At 47.8% G+C, this 5,728-nt stretch overlaps 1 pseudogene; it reads left to right on the top strand.

Moving 5' to 3' along the window:
- The first annotated feature begins 2,639 nt into the window (after positions 1-2,639).
- Positions 2,640-5,474, top strand: LOC134321081 (uncharacterized; annotated as a pseudogene).
- The last annotated feature ends 254 nt before the right edge of the window (positions 5,475-5,728 follow it).

Here is a 5,728-nt window from a genome sequence, read left to right as displayed (position 1 = left end):
AGACCTCAAGATGGGCCATTGATCAAAGCTCTTAAGTCTTATTTGATTGCATTGTATCAGGCACAACTTTGTCACTTTGGATTTACACTGATCAGCCATAACATTAAAACCACCTCTTTGTTTCTACACTCACTGTCCATTTTATGAGCTCCACTTACCATATAGAAGCACTTTGTCATTCTACAATTACTGACTGTAGTCTATCTGTTTCTCTGCATGCTTTGTTAGCCCCCTTTCATGCTGTTCTTTAATGGTCAGGACTCTCTCAGGACCCCCACAGAGTAGGTATTATTTAGGTGCTGGATCATTCTCAGCACTGCAGTGACAATGACGTGGTGGTTGTGTGTCAGTGTGTGTTGTGCTGGTATGAGTGGATCAGGCACAGCAGCACTGCTGGAGTTTTTAAATACTGTGTCCACTCACTGTCCACTCTATTAGACACTCCTACCTAGTTGGTCCACCTTGTAGATGTAAAGTCAGAGACAATCGCTCATCTATTGCCACTGTTTGAGTTGGTCATCTTTTAGATCTTCATCAGTGGACACAAGATGCTGCCCACGGGGCGCTGTTGGCTGGATATTTTTGGTTGGTGGACTATTCTCAGTCCAGCAGTGACAGTAAGGTGCTTAAAAAGTCAATCAGCATTGCTGTGTTTTATCCACTCATACCAGCACAACACACACTAACACACCACCACCATGTCAGTGTCACTGCAGTGCTGAGAATCATCCACCACCCAAATAACACCTACTCTGTGGTGGTCCTGTGAGAGTCAGATGGACTACAGTCAGTAATTGTAGAACTACAAAGTGCTTCTATATGGTAAGTGGAGCTGATAAAATGGACAGTGAGTGTAGAAACAATGGGGTGGTTTTAATGTTATGGCTGATCGGTGTATTTTAGATGACATTTTGGTCATGCAGAGACATTTCTGTAGGCCAATCCCATGTCTAGACAGGACAACCTTTAGTAAGTTTATTATCTGAAAGAAATCTGATCTTTTTTGATTCCTAGTTTCTTTGAAATTGTATTTTTGGCACACTGAGATAACTTAGTGAGTCACTGAAGCATCAAAGCTGCCTGAATCAATGACATTTCCACTCTGATCCTCTCAGATTGCAGATCTCTGTAATATTGGTTCTGACACACGACTAGTCTGACTCATTCACCTAAATAAGTAAAGGTGATTTTAATTTAGACGTTCACATTTTCTCCATGTTTTCTCTGTTTGTCTCAAGCTGACATGACTGGTGCCTGTAAGCAGCAACTAGTACAAAACATTTTGTTTAACAGAAACATGAAACTGCATCATATTTGTGAAGAAAATCTCCTTGTGAAAGATCTGTTCAATTACATCATGTTAACAACACTTTAGATAGTCATAATCAGATCCTTCATGCACAACATTAATTTCATTCCACCTGAAATGTCACCCATTCAACTCAATTATTAACATAAAGCATTTATGAAATGATAGGACTGAACAGTGTTATAAAGCACTGATTGTACCATCTCTATGAAGATGGATTCTTTATAATAAGACAGGATGTAGACACATGACATTTTATTTATAGAGCTTAACATTTAATATATCGTCATTTTCAGCTTTTATTTTTAAAATTTATATATGTTAGCAAAATGCATCATAGAATAAAAATGATTTTATTTAATTTCATTTCAATGTTTTACTCCTGGGTGGCACGGTGTCTCGGTGGGTAGCCTGTCGACTCACAGCAAGAAGGTCCTGGTTTCGATCTTCTGTGCGGAGTTTGCATGTTCTCCCAGTGTCTGTGTGGGTTTCCTAAAGGAGCTCAGGTTTCCTCCCACAGTCCAAAAACATGCAGTCAGGTTAATTGGAGACACTGAATTGCCCTATAGGTGAATGTGTGTGTGTCTGTGTGTGTGTGTGTGTGTCTGTCCAGGGTGTTACTGTGTGCCTTGCGCCCATTGAAAAGCTGGGATAGTCTCCAGCACACATGCAAAGCTAATTGGATAAGCGGTTAAGAAAGTAAGTGAGTGAGTGTATTACTCCTGCTTTATCCTGGCCAAGGTTGCAATGGGTCTGGTTTCCTCAGAATCTCTTGGCGCAATGCAGTAACACACCACAGACAGGATGCCAGTTTATCACGGGGGCTTGTAGAATACAGTTAAAAATCACCTTCAAAATCTCCTCATACCAAAAATACATACAGTATGCTTTTCCATTTAGTTGTTATTAGTGCTGGGGGGGGGTTGGGGATGAGCATCCCAAATGGACGGATCTCAAGGTACAAGACATAAGCGACGGATTAACAGTAACGAGAGTAACCTGCTTATGTGGCAAGGTCTGTAAGAACCTGAGAGGCCTGAGGATCCACCAGGCCAGGATGGGCTGCACAAGGAGGAAGCAAGTCGAGCAACGCACAGAGCCAATGTCTAGCTTTGACCCTGGTGAGACGGAGGAGGAGCAGGTCCTGGAGCAACCCCACAGTGTCCAGAACCTCCACGCTCTACATGCTGCACCTAGCATACCATCGGAACATCATCGGGTCTTATGGCCTGCCACACATAAGGAGACTGAGTGGCACCAATTGGATGAAGATGTGGATGCTACCCTAGAAGCAGTATCCAGGGGAGGAGTCGATCAGCGACTCCAGCTGATGTCTTCTCTAATCATCAGTATTGGCGCTGAGAGATTTGGCATTAAACAACCAAAGGCCAAGAACACCGCCAGGCCAAACCGGCGTGAGAGCAGGATCGCCCAGCTCAGGAAAGAAATGTAGGCCCTAAAACAGCAATATAGGAAGGCAAGAGAGGAGGAAAGACCAGCCCTTACAGAGCTCAGGAACATCCTAAGACAGAAGCTTATTTCCCGCCGACGTGCTGAGTGCCACAGAAAAAGGGGCAGAGAGAGGGCTCGCAAGCGCACTGTTTTCATAGCAAATCCTTTTGGATTCACTAAACAGCTGCTAGGGCAGAAGTGGAACGGGACCCTGGCCTGCCCAGAAGAGGAAATGAATCAACATCTCCGTGACACATACAGCGACAGCAGGAGAGAAGAAGATCTGCCCCCCTGCAGAGAGCTGATTATACCACCAGAACCCTCCACCCAGTTCAACATCAAAGAGCCCACTCTGACAGAAGTCAGGGACAAAGTGAGAGCTGCTCGGACCAGCGCAGCCCCAGGGCTGAGTGGAGTACCCTACCAGGTCTACAAACATTGCCCGAGACTCCTTGAGAGGCTGTGGAGACTCATCAAGGTAGTATGGCGGAGGGGGAAGATAGCGAAGCAGTGGCGATATGCTAAAGGTGTCTGGATACCCAAGGAGGAGAACGCAAGTAACATCTCACAGTTCCGCACCATCTCCTTGCTCAGCGTGGAAGGCAAGATCTTTTTCAAGATTCTTGCTAACCGGCTAACTGAGTACCTCCTGAGGAATTCCTATATTGACACAGCAGTGCAGAAGGGAGGAGTCCCAGGCATGTCAGGCTCTTTAGAACACACAGGAGCGATCACACAGTTGATACGGGAGGCAAGGGAAAACCGAGGGGACCTGGCAGTCATTTGGCTTGACCTTGCCAATGCCTATGGATCCATTCCTCACAAGCTTGTGTCAACAGCTTTGACAACATACCACATACCAGAGAAGATCAACGAACTCATTTGGGACTATTACAGCAGTTTTAGTCTGAGATTCACCTCTGGGACAATAACATCAGCATGGCATCGATTAGAGAAGGGCATCATCACTGGTTGCACCATATCAGTGGTGTTGTTTGCCCTAGCGATGAACATGAAGGTCAAAGCAGCAGAAGTGGAATGTAGGGGCTCCCTGTCCAGATCGGCCATTCGCCAACCTCCGATTCGAGCCTTCATGGACGACCTGACAGTCACAGCAACAACAGTGACAGGATGCCGCTGGCTCCTGGGGGGAATAGAAAGGATCATCACAAGGGCGAGAATGCAGGTCTCTGGTCCTGAGGAAAGGTAGAGTGGTGGAGAAGTATCGCTTCAACTTAGATGGAGTCCTTATTCCATCAGTGTCGGAGAAGCCTGTCAAGAGTCTGGGGAGGACCTTCGACAGCACTCTGAGAGACAAGGCAGCAGTCCAGTCAACGCATGCGGAGCTGAAAAACTGGCCATCAGCAGTCAGGTCTCCCAGGAAAGTTCAAGGCATGGATATATCAACATGGTATCCTGCCGAGACTCCTGTGGCCACTGTTGATATACGAAGTCCCAATAACCATTGTGGAGGACCTCAAGCGCAACATCAGCCAGTACATGCGCAGGTGGCTGGGCCTGCCGGAGTTCAAAGTCACCAAGAGCCAGGGAGGTGCTGCTCTACAGAGACTCAGCTGACAACAGGGTCTCCTCCGCAGGCATCACCGTTAGAACCGGAAGGAAGTGGAAGGCGCAGGAGGCAGTTGAACAGGCTGAAGCAAGGCTGAGGCATGGCATCTTGGTTGGCTCGGTGGCAGTCGGACGGTCAGGGCTTGGCAGCTGACAAGACAATGCTACGACAGAGCCCGGGGAAAGAGAGACGCCAGATGGTCGAGCGGAGATCTGGGCAGGGGTGGAGGAGGAACGCCGCAGCAGGATCGTGGCCATGCGTCAGCAAGGAGCCTGGATTAACTGGAAGAATGCATCCACACGGAAGATCACCTGGACAGAGCTTTGGAAGTCAGAGCCAGCAAGACTCAAGTTTCTGATCCAGTCAGTGTATGATGTCCTCCCAAGCCCATCCAACCTGCATTGCTGGGGGCTAGCAGAAACACCAGTATGTCCACTGTGCACGGGTCAAGGCTCCCTAGAGCACATCTTAAGCTGCTGCCCTAAAGCCCTGGGAGAGGGGAGGTACACCTGGCGCCATGACCAGGTGCTGAAGGCAGTAGCTGGTGCCATCTGTACTGGAATCCAGCAGAGGATACATCAGCTCCCAGCAAGGCACAACATCACCTTCATCAGGGCAATGGAAAAACCTCAGGCAGCACACAAGGTCTCGACTAGGCTACTAGCCACAGCCCATGACTGGCAGTTTAAAGTGGACCTTGGGAGGCAGCTGAAGTTCCCAGAGCGCTTTGCAAGGACGTTACTCAGGCCTGACATGGTCTTAACATCTGAGTCCACTAAGCAAGTAGTGCTGCTGGAGCTTATAGTCCCCTGGGAAGACCGGATGGAGGAGGCCCACGAGCATAAGAAGGCCAAATACCTGGAGCTGGTAGAGGCCTGTAGAGAGAGTGGCTGGCGGGCCCGCTGTGAACCAATTGAGATGGGCTGCAGGGGTTTCTTGGGGCAATCTGTGCACCGGGCATTCAAGCTTCTTGGCATCAGAGGGTTGCTAGAACGAAGAGCCACCGGAAACATCAGCGAGGCTGCCGAAAAAGCCTCAAGGTGGCTGTGGATCAAGAGGGGAGAGGTATGGAGTAGCGTGCTGCTTGGACACAAACCGGGGACTGATCACCCTCGGTTGGGTTGCCCAGGTGAGAATGTCTGATGATTTAAGACCCGAAACACCCAATGACTCTGGGTTCATCACTGACGATGTGTCCAAGCTGCACCGTCAAGGTGTTTCATGGAACTACTGGTCAAGTGTTGTTATTGCAATACCAGCACTATTATTTAGCTGGTTATAATGTTTGTTATTCTTTTCCCACATTTGCATTTTAAATTGTTGTATTTTTAATGACCCTGAGATCAACACGAAGAATAGGTTGACTGATTCCTTGGAAAGGCAGATCCATACAGTAC

Source organism: Trichomycterus rosablanca, chromosome 10 (assembly GCF_030014385.1).
Source record: "Trichomycterus rosablanca isolate fTriRos1 chromosome 10, fTriRos1.hap1, whole genome shotgun sequence".
Lineage (NCBI taxonomy): Eukaryota > Metazoa > Chordata > Actinopteri > Siluriformes > Trichomycteridae > Trichomycterus > Trichomycterus rosablanca.
The sequence above is the reverse complement of the archived record's forward strand: the minus strand, read 5'-3'. Positions and strand labels throughout refer to the sequence as shown.